Here is a 24,307-nt window from a genome sequence, read left to right on the forward strand (position 1 = left end):
TACTGGAGTTTCTCGGCATCCTCCTCACAGCACACACGCCCACCCAGCTTTGTGTCATCTGCAAACTTGGAGATATTACATCTAGTTCCCTCGTCTAGATCATTAATATATATTGTGAATAGCTGGGGTCCTAGCACCAATCCCTGCGGTACCCCACTAGTCACTGCCTGCCACTCGGAAAAAGACCCGTTTATTCCAACTCTTTGCTTCCTGTCTGCCAACCAGTTCTCTATCCAAGTCAGTACCTTGCCCCCAATCCCATGTGCTTTAACTTTACACGCTAATCTCTTATGCAGGACCTTATCAAAAGCCTTCTGAAAGTCCAAATACACCACATCCACTGGCTTTAAATATCTTTTTAAATATCTTCAAATGCATTACTTACTGCAACCAGAATGGCATTCTCACAAATGTGAATATTAGGGGGAGATTTTGAAGTCGGCCCAAAACGGGAGTGATAAGGGCAGTCTGGTGCCATGGAAATTTGACCAGCTTCTGTACTGAACTGGCGGGCATTGGGGGGAGAGTTAGAATTGGGGAGGGGGGAGGCGTGAGGGCAGAGTGTGACTGCTCCTCCTGGCCCCACAACAATCTTAAGGATGCAAAGGTTCAGCTTTTCTGAGCAGTCTCAGGTCGGCCCTTTAAGGACTGCTGGCCAGGCTGCTTAACACCTGGAAAACCTGGGACCAGCATGCACTTCGTGTGCACCACCATGAAACCTGCGATGGTGTAGGGCAAGATTTGCATACTTAAAGAGCCTGTTTTTTGCCGGAGTGCTGGGCGCCCATTTGAAGGCATGCCAGCCAGTTGAATCAGGAGGGAAAATAGATGTCCGGGACCTCGATCGGATTTACTTCTGCGCAAAGCTGCAGAAACCCTAGAGAAACAGCATCAACCAATTTGTACCCTCATTTCCGGCTTCAAGGGCTGTCCCAGAAAAGAAACTTACTGTAGAGCATCTGGTGATCCACGCCATTTAAGTGCCAGCTGGCATCAGTTGGCTGCACTTCCACCTGTGAGGGATACACCTTCCAACTGACTTCATTTGACAATCTAGGCTGGCCTTTCAATCCAGCGATGAGAGGCGTAGACTTCTAACTGGCATTGTGGATGAACCACCCATTATACAAACCACCCGATTTTCATTTAGCTAGCGCGGCTTCTATAATGGGTGGCTAACCGGGTGAGAGAAATTGGTCTTGGGTGGTAGTCTACAATGGGCAGCATTGCTCGGGCTGCCTGTTGTAAGCCCCGCTCAATATTCAGTTTCATTGAAGATAATGGAACTAAATAAAATAGCGAGATGGGCATAGAACAGGCCGCCGGTGCCATACTGCTTATTTTGTGCTACCACCCAAGATCAACCTCTACCCTCGTGTCTTCCAATTCCTCAATTGATACACCCACAACATCACAAAAACAGATTATCTGGTCATTATCACATTACTGTTTGTGGGAGCTTGCTGTGCACAAATTGGCTGCCGTGTTTTCCACATTACAACAGTGACTACACTTCAAAAGTACTTCATTGGCTGTAAAGTGCTTTGAGACGTCCAGTGGTTGTGAAAGGCGCTAAATGGCAGATGTACTATAATGTGGATAAATGCGAGGTTATCCACTTTGGTGGCAAAAACAGGAAGGCAGATTATTATCTGAATGGCAATAGATTGGGAGAAGGGGAACTGCAACGAGACCTGGGTGTCCTTGTGCACCGGTCGCTGAAGGTAAGCATGCAGGTGCGGCAGGCGGTTAAGAAGGCAAATGGTATGTTGGCCTTTGTAGCGAGAGGGTTCAAGTACAGGAACAAGGATATCTTGCTGCACTAGTGTAGGGCCTTGGTGAGACCACACCTTGAGTATTGTGTGCAGTTTTGGTTGCCTTATCTGAGGAAGGATGTTCTTGGCGTAGAGGGAGTGCAGCGAAGATTCACCAGACTGATACCTGGGATGGCAGGAATGACGTATGAGGAGAGATTGTGTCAATTGGGTTTATACTCGTTGGAGTTTAGAAGAATGAGAGGGGATCTCATTGAAACTTATAAAATTCTAACAGGACTAGACAGACTGGATGCAGGAAGGATGTTCCTGATGGCCGGGGAGTCCAGAACCAGGGCTCACAGTCTAAGGATAAGGGGTAAGCCATTTAGGACAGAAATGAGGAGGAATTTCTTCACCCAGAGAGTGGTGAACCTGTGGAATCCTCTACCACAGAAGGCAGTGGAGGCCAATTCATTGGCCCAGTAATTCGGGTCCCAACGCGTGAGTACGCACGGGGTACTCACGCGTGGACCTGATGGAAGTGCCGGTTTCTTGCATGCACTGCGCATGCGCGGGAAAATGGCACTTCCGGTCCCCTGAAAGCAGGGGTTAAGAGGTGAAACGCGTGCGACGTATGAGTCTGCGCGTGCGTGTTGAACTTCCAGGTAAGTGGTCAATTAATTAAAATTAGAACATTTTTTCCACAGGTTTATTATTTTTAAATACTTTACAGTAAGGTAAGTGTATTTTTAGCTCCGATTTTTTATAAAATTATTTTTTTCAAAAATTTTAATTGTTGTTTAAAATGGTTATTTAATGTTATTTATAGTTGATTTAAATAGTGTGATGTTTAAAAAAAAATTATTTTAAGGTTATGTACTGTTTTGGGCGCCCGGAGTTTTCATGAGTTTGACAGTTCTTTCTGTCAAACTCATGAATGGACTTTTGCCTCCTCCGATTGGTTGCCCAGTGCTCACGTGATCCCAGCCGACGCATCGCACTAAGTACGCCGCTGGATCACGCAAGCACAGCGCGCCGGGAGCTGGAGCGGGCCACAGACAGGAAATCCACGCAGGCCCAGGCCTCAACTGTCGGCGCGCTAGGTAAGTGTAGGTCGGGGGCTTGCACCCGCGGGAAGCCCCCGACACAAATTTCTGGGCCATTAAATATATTCAAGAAGGAGTTGGATATATTTCTTAAGGCTAAAGGGATCAAGGGATATGGGGAGAAGGCAGGGACAGGGTACTGAATTTGGATGATCAGCCATGATCTCATTGAATGGCGGAGCAGGCTCGAGGGGCCGAATGGCCTACTCCTGCTCCTATCTTCTATGTTTCTATGTATCTAAATAAATGCAAGTCTTTCTTCTTTTCGTTCATCTTTAGAGAAAGCCTGTTTAAAACTGTTAGAATACCAGAAACCTCCAAGTGTGACATTTCATGCGATTTAATTATGATGGTCAACATAAGATCATTTTCCAGGAGTCACACGCAGTAACCCCTTAGTTACCCCTCTTTCAAAGTTCCACTCTAATTATAGTTTTATATGCCATAGTAATTATATGTTAGTTAGCTAAGAAAAATGAATAAGAAAGTAACTGAATGGGCATCAGGAGAGGTGTGTGATTTTTTTCCCATTCCCTTTAATTTTACGATTTCTAGAAATTCATTCTAAATTTTTGCTATAAACTGGGCAAAACTGATAAAAGCAGAGACATTACCACCATTGTAGCACAATTGTAACTGCATACAGGAACGCGATGATAGAGAAACACATTATATTGTAGCTATATACGAGGAGTACGCATGTAGGTCATGTTAGTGAAGGAACAACAGCCAGACTGAATGTGACAGTCACCAGAAAAGACCCGTTGCTTTATATTTGAACTGCTGAAGTCTGCCTGGAACAAGGAAAATGGCCACCATCCTGTAAAATAGCACTTTGCTTACATTAAACAGGTTTCCTGTTGCTCAATCTATAAATGATGTTCATTGATGAATCGACTGAAGTTCCTTTATGTGTACATGCCCAGCTATTACATTACAGTTACACTACAGGGACATCTCATTCTTCGCAGGGAACAATGTATTTTTTACAAAAAACAATTCTCAGCATAAAAGTTTGAAAGAACATTTTGACCCTCAGTTTGCACGTTTATTATCTTCAGATTGACCATAAAACTTTGTTGCTATTTGATTGAAACAAAAGGTTCCACTGAGCAGTAATATTATCATTCAACCTTGAGGGCCAGAACATTATTCTGATTAAGAGGCAACGCGTACAAGACAACACATCCGTTTTCATTCGCAGCGAAAACTCTCTTAAATCTGCACGAGCATCCTGTGATCTCCTACTTGTGCAGAGCATTTTGTAACATTTGGAAATTCTCATTCCACTTCTGTCTCATTTTACTTAAATCCATCAGCAACTGTGATCACCTTATAGTTTAGCAAAGATGCTTGGATGGCTTATGAAAGGGGCATCCAAACATTTGCCTACAACCCTCTGAGATCTCTGCGCTCCTCCAATTCTGGCCTCTAGCGCGTCACCGATTTCCATCGCCCCACCATTGGCGGCTGTGCCTTCAGCCACCAAGGCCCTAAACCTTGGAATTCCCTCCCTAAGCCTTTCTGTCTCGCTAACTCTCTCTCCTCCTTTAAGACGCTCCTTAAAACCTACCCCTTTGGCCAAACTTTTGGTCACTGGTCCTAATATCTCCTTATGTGGCTCGGTGTCAAATTTTGTTCAATAACACTACTAATGAAGCGTTTTGTGAGGTCTTACTACAGTAAAGGCGCTATATAAATGCAAGTTGTTGTTGTTACCTATCTTGGGAGGCATAGTTGTTTACTACGGTGCCTAGGGAGTAATTTAAATCCATGCCCCCATTAGGTACATACATATCAAGTTGCTGTAACTGCCAGATCCTGTTGTTCTGATTTGGTTTTGTCAATTACTGAGGCAACAATACTAAACACAGCCCATTGCAAACCTGGAAACTCACATCATTCAAACAGGGCAAATAAGGAATAGAATAAAGAATAGGACTGCAGTTCCTTAGCTGTACAGTCTGCATGGGTAGGGCTCGGAAACAGCATGCAGCCCAATGTCTCAGTTTAGATGTCTTGGGTTATGATCTCTTCCTACACTTTGCACTGTCCTTTCAATCCTTGCAGAGGGGGATCACCATTTCTTAACAATAGTTGACAAGTAATACTGAAGAAAAATCTGTTCTCCGCACTCGCTAAAGTCTCCTCTTGTCCTTTTCTCTGGTTGAATGTTGCTTTTTGTTGAGAATCTGATGCATTTTTGCAAACTCGAGTTTAAGTTAGTTCTGCACACTGTTCTGCAACAGCAAAAGGAGAACATTGATGAAGCAAACATTAATCTTAGGCGTTAGAGCAAAATGGGCATTATCGCAAGGGCCGCCCATTAAATGCCCTGTTAATTCAGTTCCACGGATAAGGAACAGCTGATTCGATACTACCCATTTTGTGCTACCGCATGACGATTTTTTATCCCACCGTGTTTACCCTCAGTTCTGAAAGCTTTTTTTGCATTAATTCAGCAGCTGGAATAGCAGTTTTATCTGTGTGTAAATCTGCGGATGGTCCCATCGCCCACCTTCCATAAACTTCAGCTCATTCTAAAATTCTGCTGCCAGTATCCTAACTCACACCCTGTCCCATTCACCCAGTACCTCTGTGTTCACTGACCTACATTGGCTCCTGGTTCCAAAATACTTCGATTTTAAAATTCTCATCCTCGTGTTCAAATCCCTCCCTGGCCTCACCTGTCCCTATCCCTGTAACCTCCTCCAGCCCTACAACCCTCCCTATCTCTGTAACCTCCTCCAGCCCTACAGCCCTCCCTATCTCTGTAACCTCCTCCAGCCCTACAACCCTCCCTATCTCTGTAACCTCCTCCAGCCCTACACCCCTCCCTATCTGTGTAACCTCCTCCAGCCCTACAACCCTCCCTATCTCTGTAACCTCCTCCAGCCCTACAGCCCTCCCTATCTCTGTAACCTCCTCCAGCCCTACAACCCTCCCTATCTCTGTAACCTCCTCCAGCCCTACAACCCTCCCTATCTCTGTAATCTCCTCCAGCCCTACTACCCTCCCTATCTCTGTAACCTCCTCCAGCCCTACAACCCTCCCTATCTCTGTAACCTCCTCCAGCCCGACAACCCTCCATATCTCTGTAACCCCCTCCAGCCCTACAACCCGCCCTATCTCTGTAACCTCCTCCAGCCCTACAACCCTCCCTATCTCTGTAACCTCCTCCAGCCCTACTGTAAGAGCCATAAAAGCTTAAGAAAATACTTTAAAATAGTGGCTAAATGGCATAATACAGTTAATTTACCTGACCGACTTATTGTATTAAGAAACCCCCTATTTTCTTGCTCCAGTAGTATAGTCCGACACCCCCTTCATTCTTGCCACAATGGAACAGTCCCTAAGCCACACATGGGTGCAGCCATTTTACAGTTTAAACTGCACGTGGTGAAAGAGGCAGAAGCTGTGAGGTTTGGAGCAGTACAGTTTTTGACCGTGTTCGTTTATACGTGTTTGCTTTGTAATTCCGTTTGTTAAGTGTTATAGTAAACAGTTTAAAAGACAAAGCTACGTTTGGGAACGTTTTATTTCGACACGCGTCTACTCGTTGTTAAAGGCCCCACAGCTCAGTGGCCTGCCTGTTTGGAAACTAAGAAGCGCCACTACATTAGTCAAAAACTTGCTCCCTAAGAAGGAAGGGACGGAATCGTCGGCGAACGTATACATGAATGGTCACGGAGCCAGACGACATTGTAAGAAAGCGAAGGTACAGTGACTGTTACTTGCTTTGTTCATTCTATTGAGAAGCTAAATAAGAGCTGCGGGTAAAATGGCCGAGGCCTTGCGGAGCCAGGAGCTTCCCTCAGCCAGAAGGATTGCTAGCCAAAAGAGGGAAATAAAGCTCACCCCAAAGGCAATGGAAGAGAAGTTACATAGAAGCATAGGTGCAAGGAAGGCTAAATTAGCTCAGATAACTGGAAAAATGAAGATAATTGATCGCCTCATGGAAGATAATGCTAATATTAAGAAAGCTGAAGACATAATGTATTACGATTTCTCCAAGCTGCATGAAGAATTTAATGTACTCAATGAAGATGTATTAGCACTTCTGTCTGAAGAAGAGGGAAACGATGATCAGCACAACTGGTTTGATCTTAAATCAACCAGCATTAAGGACTATATCAAGGCCACGGAACAGTGGATTTTAAAGATTCGTCAAGATGCTGATACAGCAGAGAAAGATAAAGTTGACGATGAAGTCGGACCAGACGGTAGCATTTCAGAGACTTCCGCCAGACCGAGCAAAAATCGAAAAGAAGGTAGCTCTGTTTCTGGACGCAGGTCAGTCACTTCCACCACAAGCTCGTCGTGACGCATGAGAGCGGAGGCTGAACGGGCGGCGTTGATGGCGCGCGCAGCATCTTTAGCGGAGAAGCAAGCTCTTGAATGGGAAGAGGCCCGACTGCAGGTCCAAGAGGCCCAACTGCAGGCCCAACGGGCCCAGGTGCAGGCAAAGAAAGAACAGCTGGAGATAAAAACAGCTATCGAGGTCTCAGACGCCAGGTTGAGTGCGTACGAAGATTATGAAGGCTCACGGGATGGCGGGAGCCACTGCCAGTCAACGTTGTCACATAGAGTTGGATCCAGGGCACCTTCAAGAGTTACAACAGAGCCCAAAGGCAATCCCCTGGCACTACAGCATGGAAGAGTGGCCTCTCCACTAACAGGAGCACGTGATGCTACCCCAGACGTCAGACGGTCTAGACTAGACCCTGCTGATGACCACCAGAGGCCTGAAGACACAGGGAGAAGCCTATACCGAGTGATGCAACGTCAGAACGAAATTAAAGAGATGCTTGTAAAACAACAGAATCTGTTTCGACTCCCTCAAAGAGACATACCAGTGTTCCAAGGCGACCCACTCAAGTATAAGCCCTTCAGCAGATCCTTTGAACAAGCCATTGACTCCAAAACAGAGAGCAGCAGTGATAAGTTGTACTACCTGGGACAGTACACCAGTGGTAAACCACAAGACCTGGTCAGAAGCTGTGAACACATGAGACCGGACCGGGGATACATAGAAGCCAGGAAGTTGCTGCAGGAGCACTATGGTAACGAGCTGAAGATAGCCACTGCATATATTGAAAAGGCTACCAAGTGGCCACAGATCAGATCGGAGGACGGAGAGGCATTGAACGCATACGTTCTTTTCCTCATAGGATGTCGCAACACCATGGAGGATGTTGAATTCATGGAAGAGATGGACAATCCTACGACTATGAGAATCATCATCTCTAAGCTTCCTTACAGGATGAGAGAACAATGGAGAAGAACAGCCTTTGAGATAATGGAGAGACGGAAAAGTAGAGCCAGGTTTGCAGACTTAGTGAATTTCATAGACAAACAGGCTAAAATTGCTAAGGACCCATTGTTTGGAAACATCCAGGATGTCAGCCCGACTACTGATGGAAGAGTGAAAGCCAAGCCTGTTGAATCAAAGACTCTCAGGAAAGGTGGTTCCAGGGGAAGCAGCTTTGCAACTATCGTCACTCAGGCCGAGGAAGAAAGGCCCCAGAACTCCTCTACCAAAAGGAGCAGCACAGGGACATCTGCTGATGCCTTTCAGAAGCCATGCTTATTCTGCCAGAAGAATCATACATTGGATTTCTGCAGCGACATCAAAGCACAGCCACATAAGGACAGAATCGAATTCCTGAAGTGCAACGGCCTATGTTTTGGATGTCTCTCTCAGGGGCACCTGAGTAGAAATTGTAAGCAAAGAACAACATGCAGAGAGTGCACTCGGAAACATCCCAGTCTGCTGCATATCCATAAAGAAGAACAAGTCCCTAAGAAGAGTGAAGAAAACAATACCGACGAGACGGTTGTTTCAAGTGCTCTGGTGTCGCTAGAACCAGAGACTTGTGGACTTACTGGGGCCGGTGACAGTGATTGTATTCTTGCCATCGTACCAGTAAGGATCAAGTCTAAGAGGAGTGAGAAGGTTGTGGAGACTCACGCCTTCATGGATCCAGGTAGTTCAGCAACGTTCTGCACAGAATCACTCATGCGACAGCTGAACGTTAGAGGCAGAAGAACAGAAATCCTATTACGCACCATGGGTCATGAGAAGGCAATGCAAAGTTATATCCTGTCAGACCTAGAAGTGTGTGGACTTGAAGAGAAGGACTTCATAGACCTGCCTAATGTTTTCACACAGAGGGAGATTCCTGTTAGAATAGGGAACCTAGCCCTGCAGAAGGATGTGGATAGATGGCCTTACCTAGAAAAGGTGCGTCTCCCATACATTGAAGCAGAAATTGGCCTATTAATTGGAACCAATGCCTACAAAACTATGGAGCCATGGCAGGTGATAAACAGCAAGGATGACGGACCCTACGCCGTCAGGACAGCCCTTGGATGGGTAGTCAATGGACCGGTAAGGAGAGATGATGGCAACAAGTCGAACAAGGAGGAACGACAAAATGTCACAGTTAATCGCATCTCGATCGCAAGCATCGAAGAGCTGTTGATACAGCAGTTCAACGCAGACTTCTCAGAACGCAGCTGTGAGGAAAAGACAGAGATGTCACAAGAAGACCATCAGTTCATGGATTTGATGACAAGGTCTACACAGTTCATTGATGGCCACTATCACATTGGTTTGCCACTGAGAAGACAGACCGCGAAGATGCCGAACAATCGCTGCATAGCAGAGCAACGCGCCATCAGTCTAAAGAGAAAGCTGAACAAGAACCCCGACTTTCACGAAGACTACAAAGACTTCATGAGAAACATCATAGCGAAAGGCTATGCTGTAAAAGTGCCTGAAGAACAGTTGAACAGAGACGATGGAAGGGTCTGGTACATTCCTCATCACGGGGTATATCACCCAAAGAAGAAAAAGATCCGTGTAGTGTTTGACTGCGCCGCCTCATTCAGAGGAACTTCACTGAATGATCAGCTGCTTCAAGGTCCTGATCTTACTAATACCCTCATTGGCGCCTTGACTAGGTTTAGACAAGAGCTCGTTGCCATGATGGCAGACATAGAATCAATGTTCTACCAAGTCAGAATCCCTGATGAAGATGCTGATCTTCTGCGTTTCCTTTGGTGGCCAGATGGCGACGTTAGTCAAGCGATGGTGGAATGTAGAATGGCCGTACACTTGTTTGGAGCCACATCATCTCCCAGCTGTGCAAGCTACGCTCTCAGAAAAACTGCAGAAGATGGCAAAGGCAAAGCACCATCAGAGGCCGTGGAGACAATCTTCAGAAACTTTTATGTCGATGACTGTCTGACGTCCGTGTCAACAGAAGACGATGCCATCGCACTGTCAAGAGACCTTAGAACTCTGTGTTCGAATGGAGGATTCCATCTGACTAAGTGGATAAGCAACAGCAGAGCAGTTCTAGCTTCTATCCCAGAAAAGGAAAGAGCCACTGAAGTCAAAGATCTGGACCTGAGCCACGATGTCCTTCCTATCGAGAGAGCTCTTGGTGTACAATGATGCATCGAGTCAGACACGTTCAACTTCAGGATAATGGTGAACGAAAGACCATCCACAAGACGAGGGATTCTCTCCGTGGTCAGTTCCATCTACGACCCTCTCGGATTCCTGGCACCACTCATTCTGCCGGTGAAGCTGATGCTACGAGAGCTGTGTAGAGACAAGAGAGGATGGGATGAAGATATCCCAGAAGGTCAAGCTCAGAGATGGCACAGATGGCTGACAGATTTGCAACAACTTTCTAGCTTCAACGTCAGTAGATGCATCAAGCCCGCGAGTTTTGGAGTTACAAGGACGGCTCAACTACATCATTTCTCGGACGCCAGTGAGGACGGCTATGGCACGGCTACTTACCTCTTGCTGACAAATCAACAGGGCCAGAAACATTGTGCCTTCCTCATGGGGAAATCCAGGGTGGCTCCGCTGAAGCAGGTCACCATCCCGAGACTGGAATTGACGGCAGCGGTTGTTGCAGTTAAAGTTGACCAGGTGATGCGTAAAGGGTTACAGCTCCCATTAGAAGAATCTGTCTTCTGGACGGATAGCACGACGGTGCTGAAGTATATAGAGAATGAGAAGATACGCTTCAAGACCTTCGTAGCAAACAGAATCTCATCCATTAGAGAAGCTACACAACCATCTCAATGGAGGTATGTAAACACCTCATTAAACCCAGCAGATCAAGCCTCACGGGGATTGAAGGCTGAAAACTTCACGAGGAGCGAAACTTGGATACAAGGCCCAAGTTATCTGCTGGAAACAGAGAGATCATGGCCAGAAAGACCAGATATGCCAAGTCAGATTGCTGAAGACGACGTCGAAGTCAAGAGATCAGTCACAGTAAATCTCATAAATACGAAAGAGAACTTCGACACAGTGAACAAGCTTGTTAACCATTTCTCAGGATGGCACCAGTTGAGGAAAGCAGTTGCATGGTTCCTAAGGTTGAAAGAGTTGCTGCTACACCGGAGCGGTAAGAGAAAAGAGTACCGAGCCACTATCAGTCAGTCTGAAAGTAACCCTGATAAGCAGAGAATGCTTCTACAGCAGTACATGCATCAGCACAAGACCACATTGGGCAAGAATTCACTGACCGTGGAGGATTTGGCCAAGGCTGAGAAGGAGATAGTTCGCTTCAGTCAAAGACAAAGATACCCAGAAGAAATCGAAGCTCTAGAGCGAAATACTCCAATCAAGAAAGGTAGTCATATCTACAAGCTGGACCCTACACTGCAAGATGGAGTACTGAGGGTGGGAGGGAGACTAAACAAATCTGCTATGCCAGAGGAGGCCAAGCATCCTGCTATCCTTTCTAAGGACCTCCGGGTTGCTACTCTCATTCTTCAGCATATACACCAGAGTATTGGACACAGTGGGAGGAATCACGTGCTTGCGAAGCTAAGACAAAGATACTGGATTCCAGGAGCTAATTCCGTAATAAGAAAAATACTCTCTGAATGCATTGTTTGCAGACGGTTACACGACCCTGGAAAGACCGATCACAAAGCTCTGCCTGCTACAAGAAGTAGCGTGAAAGGTTCCTGAACGAAAAAAGTGGACATTTATATTGTAAATATGTTGAACTCATTAGTTTATGACTCTTAAGAATGTTTGAGTAATTGATATGCTTCATGTGCCTAGTCAATTAGGGGCCGGAATGTAAGAGCCATAAAAGCTTAAGAAAATACTTTAAAATAGTGGCTAAATGGCATAATACAGTTAATTTACCTGACCGACTTATTGTATTAAGAAACCCCCTATTTTCTTGCTCCAGTAGTATAGTCCGACACCCCCTTCATTCTTGCCACAATGGAACAGTCCCTAAGCCACACATGGGTGCAGCCATTTTACAGTTTAAACTGCACGTGGTGAAAGAGGCAGAAGCTGTGAGGTTTGGAGCAGTACAGTTTTTGACCGTGTTCGTTTATACGTGTTTGCTTTGTAATTCCGTTTGTTAAGTGTTATAGTAAACAGTTTAAAAGACAAAGCTACGTTTGGGAACGTTTTATTTCGACACGCGTCTACTCGTTGTTAAAGGCCCCACAGCTCAGTGGCCTGCCTGTTTGGAAACTAAGAAGCGCCACTACACTCTGTAACCTCCTCCAGCCCTACAACCCTCCCTATCCCTGTTACCTCCTCCAGCCCTACAACCCTCCCTATCTCTGTAACCTCCTCCAGCCCTACAACCCTCCCTATCTCTGTAACCTCCTCCAGCCCTACAACCCTCCCTATCTCTGTAACCTCCTCCAGCCCTACAACCCTCCCTATCTCTGTAACCTCCTCCAGCCCCACAACCCTCCCTATCTCTGTAACCTCCTCCAGCCCTACAACACTCCCTATCTCTGTAACCTCCTCCAGCCCTAAACCCCTCCCTATCTCTGTAACTTCCTCCAGCCCTACAACCCTCTCTATCCCTGTAACCTCCTCCAGCCCCACAACCATCCCTATCCCTGTAACCTCCTCCAGCCCCACAACCCTCCCTATCTCTGTAACCTCCTCCAGCCCCACAACCCTCCCTATCTCTGTAACCACCTCCAGCCCTACAACCCTCCCCGTCTCTGTAATCTCCTCCAGCCCTACAACCCTCCCTATCCCTGTACCCTCCTCCAGCCCTACAACCCTCCCTGTCTCTGTAACCTCCTCCAGCCCTTCAACCCTCCCTATCTCTCTAACCTCCTCCAGCCCTACAAGCCTCCCTATCCCTGAATCCCCCTCCAGCCCTACAACCCTCCCTATCTCTGTAACCTCCTCCAGCCCTTCAACCCTCCCTATTGTTAAATCCGTGAATGTTGATGTATGGTGTCCTTCAATAAATCGACAGAGCCTGCAGAGGAACAATCAACAGGTGTTTACTGGATGCAGGTTACTCTAAAAACTAAAGTACAGATCCCTGCTCATTGTTTATATACAGGTGTGGTCACTGCCGGTACTACAGTATACAGGAGCTGTAAAAAGTAGTTCTCCCCTTAAAGGTACATACACTACAATTCCTCCCCTTTTAGATTAACAGGACCACAACATTCATTTAACAATTAACACTTTTAACATGCAACATTAACTGCAAATAGTCCATTTATAAATTCAGTCTTTGGGGTGGCTTCCTGATCCTTTCTGGATAGCACCTTTCCTGAGTGTCTTGCTCTTGGTGCGGAGGCGATTCTGGCCCCCTGTCGTCGGTTGGTTCATCAGCTCCCGATGCTACTGTTTCTGGGGTAGATGCTACCTGTATGTCGGGTTCATCACCAGGTACGCGAGACCTGGGGTTGACTCGTTCCTGTGACTCTAGGATCTGGTCGACATGGCATCTCACAATGTTCTCCCCAACATCCACTGTGTACATTAGTGGCCCCTGCCGTGTGCATATCGTTCCTGGTTGCCATTTCTCTGTTCGGTAGTCGCGGGCCAAGACTGGTTGCCCTACATTGAAGCTCCTTGTCGGCTTCTCATTGATGTGCTGGAATTGCTTATTCTCAACATCTCTTCGTACATTTGGTCTGAGCAAATCCAGACGAGATCTCAACCTTCGGTTAAAGAACATCATGGCCGGGGTCTGGTTGGTGACTGCATGTGTTGCATTTCTGTAGGCTAACAGGAAATTGTCCACCTTATGCTGCAGTGGAAAGTCGTCATCGCACATGGCCCTTACTGCTTTTTTAAAGGTTTGTACGAACCTCTCAGCCAATCCATTTGTGGCTGGATGATACGGGGCGGAGGTGTAATGCCTTACCCCATTCCTTTTCATAAATCTTCGAAACTCTTCGGACACAAACTGTGGTCCGTTATCAGAGCAAATCTGCTCTGGCAAGCCGTTCCTGGCAAATATGGTCCGTAGGACTGCAATAGTTTTCTCCGTGGTGGTGGAGGACATTTTGATCACCTCAGGCCATTTCGAGTGCGCATCCACGGCTATTAAAAACATTAAGTCCATGAATGGACCAGCAAAATCAATATGCACCCGTTGCCATGGAGATGAGGGCCACTCCCATGGGTGTAGAGGGGCATGTGGTGGTGCATTTTGGACCTTTTGGCATCCTGAGCAGCTCTTTGTCAGGTCTCGATTTGCTGATCGCTCCCCGGCCACCACACATAGGCCCTAGCAAGGCTTTTCATTTTCACTCCTCCCAGATGGCCTTCGTGAAGCTCATTGAGCACTCTCTCCCTTAACTTGGGTGGAATTACCATTCGGGATCCACACATCAAGGTCCCGTGGCATACTGACAGCTGTTCTCTTCTGGATGAGAATGCTGGCAACAGTGAGTCGCCATGTGCTGGCCATCCCTTCACCGTCAAATCATATACCCGAGACAGTGTCGGGTCATTTCGGGTCTCCTTCTCTATACCAGCGTTAGTTACTGGCAAGCATTCAATTATAGTCGAATGAAATATTTCGACAGGATCCACTGCTGGTGCTTCCTCCGCAGTAGGCAGTGGCAGGCGTGATAGCCCATCAGCGTTTCCATGCTGTTTCGTGCCCTTATACTCGATATCTTATTGGTGCGCCCCTAGAAAAAGGGACCATCTTTGTAGCCGTTGCGCAGTCATCACCGGAACGCCCTTCTTTGGATTAAAGATGGAGACAAGTGGTTGGTGGTCAGTCAGCAAGGTGAACTTCTGCCCGTGCAGATAGTGGTTGAACTTTTTCACTCCCCACACTAGGCTGAGGGCCTCCCTGTCAATCTGGGCGTAGTTACACTTGGCTGAGGTTAGTGACCGAGACGCAAAGGCTACTGGCCTCTCCGAGCCGTCCGGGAATTTGTGCGACAGCACCACTCCAATGCCATAGGGTGATGCATCACACGCCAGCCAAATTGGTAGTGCTGGGTTGAAATGAGCCAACACCTCTTTTGATGTGATCAATTCTTTGCACTTCTGGAAAGCTCGTTTACATTCATCATTCCACTTCCATGGTACCCCCGTTTGCAGTAGGGTGTTCAGTGGGTGTAGTACGGTAGACAAATTCGGCAAGAACTTATGGTAATAGTTCACCAACCCGATGAACGACCTCAGTTGTGACACATTTTCCGGTGCTGGAGCCTTGACTACTGCCTCAATCTTTTCAGGGGACTTATGTAACCCCTCTTCATCAATAACATGGCCACAATACGAGATCTGCTTCTGGAAAAACTCGCATTTGTGGCGATTAGCTCGGAGCCCATAACCCTTCAATCTAGTGAGCACCTGCTCCAGGTTGGCGAGGTGATCACTGTCATTTTCGCCCGTGACCAGGATGTCGTCCAAATAACACTGGGTCCCTGGAATCCCTTGCAGGACTTGATCCATTGCCCTTTGCCAAATAGCCGGAGCTGATGCTACCCCGAACACCAGCCGGTTGTATTGGTAGAGACCTTTATGAGTGTTGATCGTGAAGTACTGTTTCGAGGCTTCTTCTACCTCCATTTGCAGGTACGCCTGGGCCAGATCAATCTTAGTGAAGCGTTTCCCTCCAGATAGCGAGGCAAAAATATCTTCAATCCGCGGAAGCGGGTATTGTACAGTGTGAAGGACTGGGTTCACTGTCACCTTAAAGTCCCCACAGATGCGAACCTTCTTTGGTTTCCCAGGCGTATTACTCAACGACCTCTTCATTACAGGAATGATAGGTATAGCCCACTCGCTCCAGTCCACTTTGGATAGTACTCCTGAACGTTCCAAACATTCCAGCTCTGCTTCGACGGCTGGGCGGATCGCATAAGGTACCGGTCTGGCCTTAAAAAACTTTGGGCTTGCATTTTCCTCTATTTTGATCGTTGCTGTTATGCCTTTTAGTGTTCCGAGTCCCTCCTGGAAGACTTCTTGTGCATCAGTTAGCATTTTTGACAGTCGTCCAGGTGTGACGTCGTCATCCCTTTTGGCATCTACAGTCAGTGCTTGTATGGAATGCCAATCTAGCTGTATCTTCCGGATCCATTCACGCTCTAGTAGTGGTGGTCCTCCATCTGGCAGTACATATATGTCCATTTTTGGTGTTTCCTTGCTGTTGTATATCATGTTCACCCTTATTTTTCCTTTGGGGTAGACTTTTTTTCCCGTGTGCGTCTTCAAGACAATCTTTGTATCTCTCAAGGGTATATGTGAGAATAGCCGCTTGTAGTCGCTTCGGTTTATGACTGTTAGGGCTGATCCTGTGTCCAATTCCATTTTCACTTGGACTCCGTCTACCTTGAGCGTGACCCAGATAGTTTGGTGATCCTCCATTTTGATTACCATAGTTTCAGACAACCCAGCTCCTTGCTTCCGGAGTCTGTATCACTTTTCTGTTCGTCTGAACTACTCCCCGTCACCTTATGTACCTTTTTGTACTTCTCCTGTGGAGATTTCTTGCTGCTGGTTTTCTTTCCCGACCTGCAGACACTTGCTATGTGTCCTACTTTTCCACACTGTCTGCACACTTGGTCCTTGAACCAACAATCCTTATGGTCGTGTGTTGTTCTGCCGCAGCGATAACACTTCACTGCTCCATATGACATTTCATTTGTGCCATATTCTTGCGATCTCCGTTGTATCTCTGCAGCGCCCCGTGCGGCTGCTTCGTGTGATACTGCCATGCTGAAAGCCTTGTCCAGCGTAAGATCCTTTTCTGATAGAAGCCGTTTCTGGGCTCCTTCACTTTGAAGCCCACACCCAAACTTGTCCCTTAAATTATCTGCTAGTCCCGTTCCAAACTGGCAGTGTTTCGATAGTTTGCACAGTTCCGTTAAATACTCAGCATTACTTTCATCTTTATGCTGGTTCCTTTTGTGAAACTTAAATCTTTCTGCTATCAGCAGTGCTGTGGGGTTTAAGTGGTCCTGTAGGATTGCCACTATGCTTTCAAAATCCTTCTCCACTGGCTTCTCTGGGGTTACTAGGTTTTGCAGTAAGCCGTACGTTTTTGCACCCATGGAATTCAACAATACCAGTGCTTTCCTGGCATCTGGCACTTCATTCGCCTTGCAGTACACTTCTACACTTTCTATATATGTTGCTCAATCTTCAACTTCATTGTCGAATGCTGTGACACTGCCACTCTTCGGCATCCCTGGGTGTGGGTAGACTGGCTAAAAATGGCGTCTCCCGCGCTCTCCCTTCTTCTCCGCTGGCTCAAAATGGCATCTCCCGCATTTCCTTTCTTCCCCCGCGGATGCTGCTCAGCCCTTGAAACCCCGGCCGCGCTCTGCGCGTTTTTCATTCTCTCGTTGACGCCACTCGGTCTTCAACCCCGGCTGCGCCCTGTGCGCTTTACCCTTTCTCTTACCCCGTTGACGCTGCTCGGCCTTTTTCTGTGCCATCGGTCGGCTCCAGCCGCCGCCGTCCGGGAAGGGTCTGCGCCGTACCTGCTGCCAGCCCGCTGCGCTGGATTGTCTCGACTGGGGAACCAAGCCCAGCTCTCCACAGCCTCCTCTGCGATGTTCAAGTCCTCTCCGGATGGTCGGCGCCCACACTGGTGGAATCGGCCTTCTTCTACAGATGTGCAGGTAGGTTCGAATCGACTCGTCGCCACTGTTAAATCCGTGAATGTTGATGTATGGTGTCCTTCAATAAATCGACAGAGACTGCAGAGGAACAATCAACAGGTGTTTACTGGATGCAGGTTACTCTAAAAACTAAAGTACAGATCCCTACTCAGGGTTTATATACCGTTGTGGTCACTGCCGGAGTACAGTATACAGGAGCTGTAAAAAGTAGTTCTCCCCTTAAAGGTACATACATTACACCTATCCCTGTACCCTCCTCCAGCCCAACAACCCTCCCTATCTCTGTAACCTCCTCCAGCCCTACAACCCTCCCTATCTCTGTAACCTCCTCCAGCCCTACAACTCTCCCTATCTCTGTAACCTCCTCCAGCCCTACAACCCTCCCTATCTCTGTAACCTCCTCCAGCCCTACAACCCTCCCTATCTCTGTAACCTCCTCCAGCCCTACACCCCTCCCTATCTCTGTAACCTCCTCCAGCCCTACAACCCTCCCTATCCCTGTAACCTCCTCCAGCCCTACAACCCTCCCTATCTATGTAACCTCCTCCAGCCCTACCACCCTCCCTATCCGTGTAACCTCCTCCAGCCCTACAACGCTCCCTATCCATGTAATCTGCTCCAGCCCTACAATCCTCCCTATCTCTGTAACCTCCTCCAGCCCTGCAACCCTCCCTATCTCTGTAACCCCCTCCAGCCCTACACCCCTCCCTATCTCTGTAACCTCCTCCAGCCCTACAACCCTCCCTATCTCTGTAACCCCCTCCAGCCCTACAACCCTCCCTATCCCTGTACCCTCCTCCAGCTCCTCTCTAACTTTTACCGCTGCACAATAGAGAGCATCCTGACGAACTGTATCACAGTATGGTATGGCAGCTGTAGCTACTATGACCAGAAAGCCCTGCAGCGGGTAGTCAAAACTGCCCAACACATTACCGGCACCCGACTACCGACCATAGAGCACATATACCAGAAACGCTGTTTACGGAGGTCTTAGTCCATCATCAAAGACCCTACCCACCCCAGCCACGGTCTGTTCGCCCTCCTGCCATCTGGGAGACGCTACAGATGCATTCGCACCCGTACGACCAGATTTAGGAACAGCTTCTTTCCCAGGGCTGTCATCCTACTGAACTCCACAAATAAACTCTAAAGCCTGCACATCTGCCAATGCACTTTATTATGGGTATGTTTATGTTAATGTATTACAAGCCAAATGTATGTTGAATGTTTAAATGTCTTAATCTAAATGTACACTCTCGGGAGCCGCAAGCGTACATTTCGTTGTACTGCACTTGTGCACTAACAATGACAATAAAAGTTGATTTGATTTGATTTGAGCCCTACAACCCTCCCTATCCCTGTAACGTCCTCCAGCCCCACAACCCTCCCTATCACTGTAACCTCCTCCAGCCCCACAACCCTCCCTATCCCTGTAACCTCCTCAAGCCTTACAACCCTCCCTATCTCTGTAACCTCCTCCAGCCCCACAACCCTCCCTATCTCTAACCTCCTCCAGCCCCACAACCCTCCCTATCTCTGTAACCCCCTCCAGCCCTACAACCCTCCCTATCCCTGTAACGTCCTCCAGCCCCACAACCCTCCCTATCTCTAACCTCCTCCAGCCCTACAACCCTCCCTGTCTCTGTAACCTCCTCCAGCCCTACAACCCTCCCTATCCCTGTAACCTCCTCCAGCCCCACAACCCTCCCTATCCCTGTAACCTCCTCCAGCCCCACAACCCTCCCTATCCCTGTAACCTCCTCCAGCCCCACACCCCTCCCTATCCCTGTAACCTCCTCCAGCCCTACAACCCTCCCTATCTCTGTAACCCCCTCCAGCCCTACAACCCTCCCTATCCCTGTAAGCTCCTCCAGCCCTACAACCCTCACTATCTCTGTAACCTTCTCCAGCCCTAATATCCTCTGCATTTTTCGAACCTTGGCCTCTTATCCATCCCCCACTTCCTTTGCTCCACCATTGGCGGCCGTGCCTTCAGCTGCCTGGGATCTAAGCTCTGGAATTCCCTCCCTAAACCTCTCCACCTCTCTATCCTCTTTTAAAACGCTCCTTAAATCTACCTCTTTGACCAAGCTTTTAGTCATCTGTTCTAATGTCTCCTTATATGGCTCGGTGTCAAATATTGTCCAATTACACTTCTGTGAAGTGCCTTGGGACATGTTACGGCATAAGGGCGCTAGACAAATACAAGTTGCTGTTGTTGATTTCAGGTTGTTCTGGTATTAAAATCGAACTTAACAGGTGAAAATCTATTTTTAAACATGTCGATAAATAATTAATTCAATGATAACACTTGTTTTTAAGAAACAAACTAGAGGGCATCAGACTCCAAGGAAGGTGATTTCAACACTCTGTTAATGAACTTGCTGCTCCGTGTCTTACCGCTCATTCACTTCCACCTGGTGCTCCTGGGTAACAGACTTTGCTGAACTTGCCTTTTCTGATTCCCACTTATATTTTGGGACTTTCCCACAGAATTATTTAGTATTCCATTGACCACACTCTTCCCACCAGAAAATATATTTACCCTTAAACGTTATCTTCTGTAAAGACGTCTGAAAATCAGTTTCAACAACAACTTGTATTTATATAGCGCCTTTAACATAGTAAAATGTCCCAAGGCGCTTCACAGGAGCGTTATCGGACAAAACTTGACACCGAGCCACATAAGGAGTTATTAGGACAGGTTGGTCAAAGAGGAAGGTTTAAGGAGCGTCTTCAAGGAGGAGAGAGAGGTCGAGAGGCGGAGAGGCTTAGGGAGGGAATTCCAGAGCTTAGGGTCTCGGCAGCTGAAGGCACGACCACCAATGGTGGAGCGATTATGATCGGAGATGCTCAAGAGGCCAGAATTAGAGAAGCAGAGAGATCTTGGGGTGCTGTGGGGCTGGAGGCGATTACAGAGATAGGAGGGCTAACAAACAGACCCCAGTCTGTCAAATTAGGTAACCACACCTCCCCCCCCCGACCCTGAACACGGGGGCCCCACAAGGATGTGTGCTGAGCCCCCTCCTCTACTCCCTCTTCACTCACGACTGTGTGGCTGTTCATGGTTCCAACACCATCATCAAGTTTGCGGATGATACCACGGTAGGAGGCCAGATCACCAACAACGATGAGTCAGCCTACAGGGAGGAGGTCCAGCATCTCGTGAAGTGGTGCGCCGATAACAACCTGGCCCTTAACATCAAGAAAACCAAAGAAATCATTGTGGACTTCAGGAAGTCTAAAGGCGGAAGTCACACCCCCATCCACATCCATGGAGCTGTGGTGGAAAGGGTGGACAGCTTTAAGTTCCTCGGAGTCCACATCACGGAAGACCTCTCCTGGTCCCTCAATACCCCCTCTCTGGTGAAGAAGGCCCAGCAGCGCCTATATTTCCTAAGGAGGCTGAAGGGATGTAACCTGTCACCCCTGATCCTCTCAAACTTTTACCGCTGCACAATAGAGAGCATCCTGACGAACTGTATCACAGTATGGTATGGCAGCTGTAGCTACTATGACCGGAAAGCCCTGCAGCGGGTAGTCAAAACTGCCCAACGCATTACCGGCACCCGGCTACCGACCATGGAGCACATATACCAGAAACGCTGTTTACGGAGGTCACGGACCATCATCAAAGACCCTACCCACCCCAGCCACAGTCTGTTCGCCCTCCTGCCATCTGGGAGACGCTACAGATGCATTCGCACCCGTACGACCAGATTTAGGAACAGCTTCTTTCCCAGGGCTGTCATCCTACTGAACTCCACAAATAAACTCTAAAGCCTGCACATCTGCCAATGCACTTTATTATGGTTATGTTTATGTTAATGTATTACAAGCCAAATGAATGTAGAATGTTTAAATGTCTTAATCTATATGTACACTCTCGGGAGCCGCAAGCCTACATTTCGTTGTACTGCACTTGTGCACTAACAATGACCATAAAAGTTGATTATGATTATCATGGAGGGATTTGAAAACAAGGTTGAGAATTTTTAAAGCGAGCCGTTGCTTAACCAGTTTCAACGGATGTTCAATCATCAACTCTCTGGATGAAATCTCCAGAGTTTGTGAATTTCGAACTAGAGTACTCAAAAAGTTGAGGGCAATTTTAACATTGGCGTCAGTGGAAAGTAAAATCGCCATTTACATAGTTAATTTTAATGGGAGGAATATCTTGGGCTTGGCTTAACAATTTTGTGATATACACTCACAACATGTACTGGAGCACAGAGATCGGTTTTCTCCCCAATATTAACATCTAAGAACACTACGTGGAGAATATACCCGTCAGACCTCCTGAAAAATCAGAGCTGAAAATGTCTGTTACATCTGCACCTGACTGACTCCAATATAATTTTCGAAAGGCATTATAATATCGCGAGTGAACAGGTAAAGAACGTACCAATCAACAAGTAATAAACATGAATATTAACGAGTTAACAAACACCTACCAATAAAAATGGAACGAGGGAGCCAGTCAACCAATGAAAATGGTTTTGCGCGCCAGCTTGTTCCCTCACAAACTCTGGATCTTTCTGGAGAAAATAAAGGTTCTGGCCTAATATGGACAAGCAGAGTTACAAAATTCACAAGAAAATGATTAAACTTAGTGGCACAGTTACCTTTTGTGCTGTTGTGTCTTGAACAATATTTTCTGTTGAGGGACCTTCCACTTTCCATGAAGCCTGGGGCTTTGGTTCAAGCAACAGAAACAGGCGCTGCTGGCAAAAGGGCAGCTGCTCAGTTTTGTACTTGTGAATAGAGAATACAGCTCAGTGACTCGTGCTTGAGCTAATGGCTTTTCCTGTCGGGACCACTCTGCCAGTTAAATAGAGAGACTCGAATGAGCATAAGAACATAAGAAATAGGAGCAGGAGTAGGCCAATCGGCCCCTCGAGCCTGCTCCGCCATTCAATAAGATCATGGCTGATCTGATCCTAACCGCCAATCCACTATCACAGAACCATCTCCTGAATCTAACAGAATTAGACACACGAAATAGGAGCAGGATCAGGCTACACGGCCCCTGGGCCCGCTCCGCTACCCACAGGGCCATGACCGATCCGAACCTAGACTCATGTCCAAATTCCTGCCCGCTCCCCGTAACCCTTAATTCCCTTTACTTCTAGGAAACTGTCTATTTCTGTTTTAAATTTATGTAATGATGTAGCTTCTACAGCTTTTTGGGGCAGCATATTCCATGGACCTACCACCCTCTGAGTGAAGTAGTTCCCCCTCATCTCAGTTTTGAAAGAGCAGCCCCTTATTCTAAGACTATGCCCCCTAGTTCTAGTTTCACCCATCATCAGGAACATCCTCCCCGCATCCACCCGATCCAACCCCTTCACAATCTTATATGTTTCAATAAGATCGCCTCTCATTCTTCTGAACTCCAATGAGTAGAGTCCCAATCTACTCAACCTGTCCTCATATGTCCATCCCCTCATCCCCGGGATTAACCGAGTGAACCTTCTTTGTACTGACTCGAGAGCAAGTATGTCTTTTCTTAAGTATGGACACCAAAACTGTATGCAGTATTCCAGGTGCGGTCTCACCAATACCTTGTACAACTGAAGCAATACCTCCCTATTTTTATATTCTATCCCCCTAGCAATGAAAGCCAACATTCCATTGGCCAGACGACTGGGCTGAAATTGGTCTTGGGCGGTAAAAGGAAAGAAAATAAAACTGGGCGGAGTGTAAACTGGGCTACTGATTTACTATCGCCCGATTTGCGTTACTGCCCAAGACCAATTTTCGCCCCTAACACTCCCAGTGTGCATCAATGTTACTCTATTAAAGGACGTCAGTGTTCTCGCTCAGGCCAACATTCCCAGCATCGAAGCTCTGACCGCGCTCGATCAGCTCCGGTGGACGGGTCACATTGTCCGCATGCCCGATACGAGACTCCCAAAACAAGCGCTCTACTCGGAGCTCCGGCGTGGCAAGAGAGCCCCAGGAGGGCAGAGGAAACGCTTCAAGGACACCCTCAAAGCCTCCTTGAAAGAGTACAACATCCCCACCGACACCTGGGAATCCCTGGCCCAAGACCGCACAAAGTGGAGGAGAAGCATCCGGGAAGGCGCCGAACACCTCAAGTCTCTTCGCCGGGAGCAAGCGGAAGCCAAGCGCAGGCAGTGCAAGGAGTGCACGTCAACCCAAGCACCCCACCCACCTGCCCCTTCAATCACCGTCTGCCCCACCTGTGACAGAGACTGTAGGTCCCGCATTGGACTAATCAGTCACCTGCGAGCTCATTTTTAATGTGGAAGCAAGTCATCCTCGGTTCCCGAGGGACTGCCTAAGAAGAAGATTAAAGGACACAGTGGACAAAAGTTTCAGAATGCACCACTTTCGCTCTGTACAAGTGACCTGTGCAATACCCACCTAGGAATGTCACCTACCATTGTCTTCTTTCTGGCTCTAATGAAAAACACCATGGAGGGGGAATTTTCACTTTTACCACCAGCCCAAAAATGGGCCGTACCGGTTTGGTGCCAGGTTTACACACCGCCAGATTTTCCC

This window comes from Somniosus microcephalus, unplaced genomic scaffold, assembly GCF_052327205.1.
Source record: "Somniosus microcephalus isolate GS21.2 unplaced genomic scaffold, FLI_Smic_1.0 unresolved_chr1, whole genome shotgun sequence".
Taxonomy (NCBI): domain Eukaryota; kingdom Metazoa; phylum Chordata; class Chondrichthyes; order Squaliformes; family Somniosidae; genus Somniosus; species Somniosus microcephalus.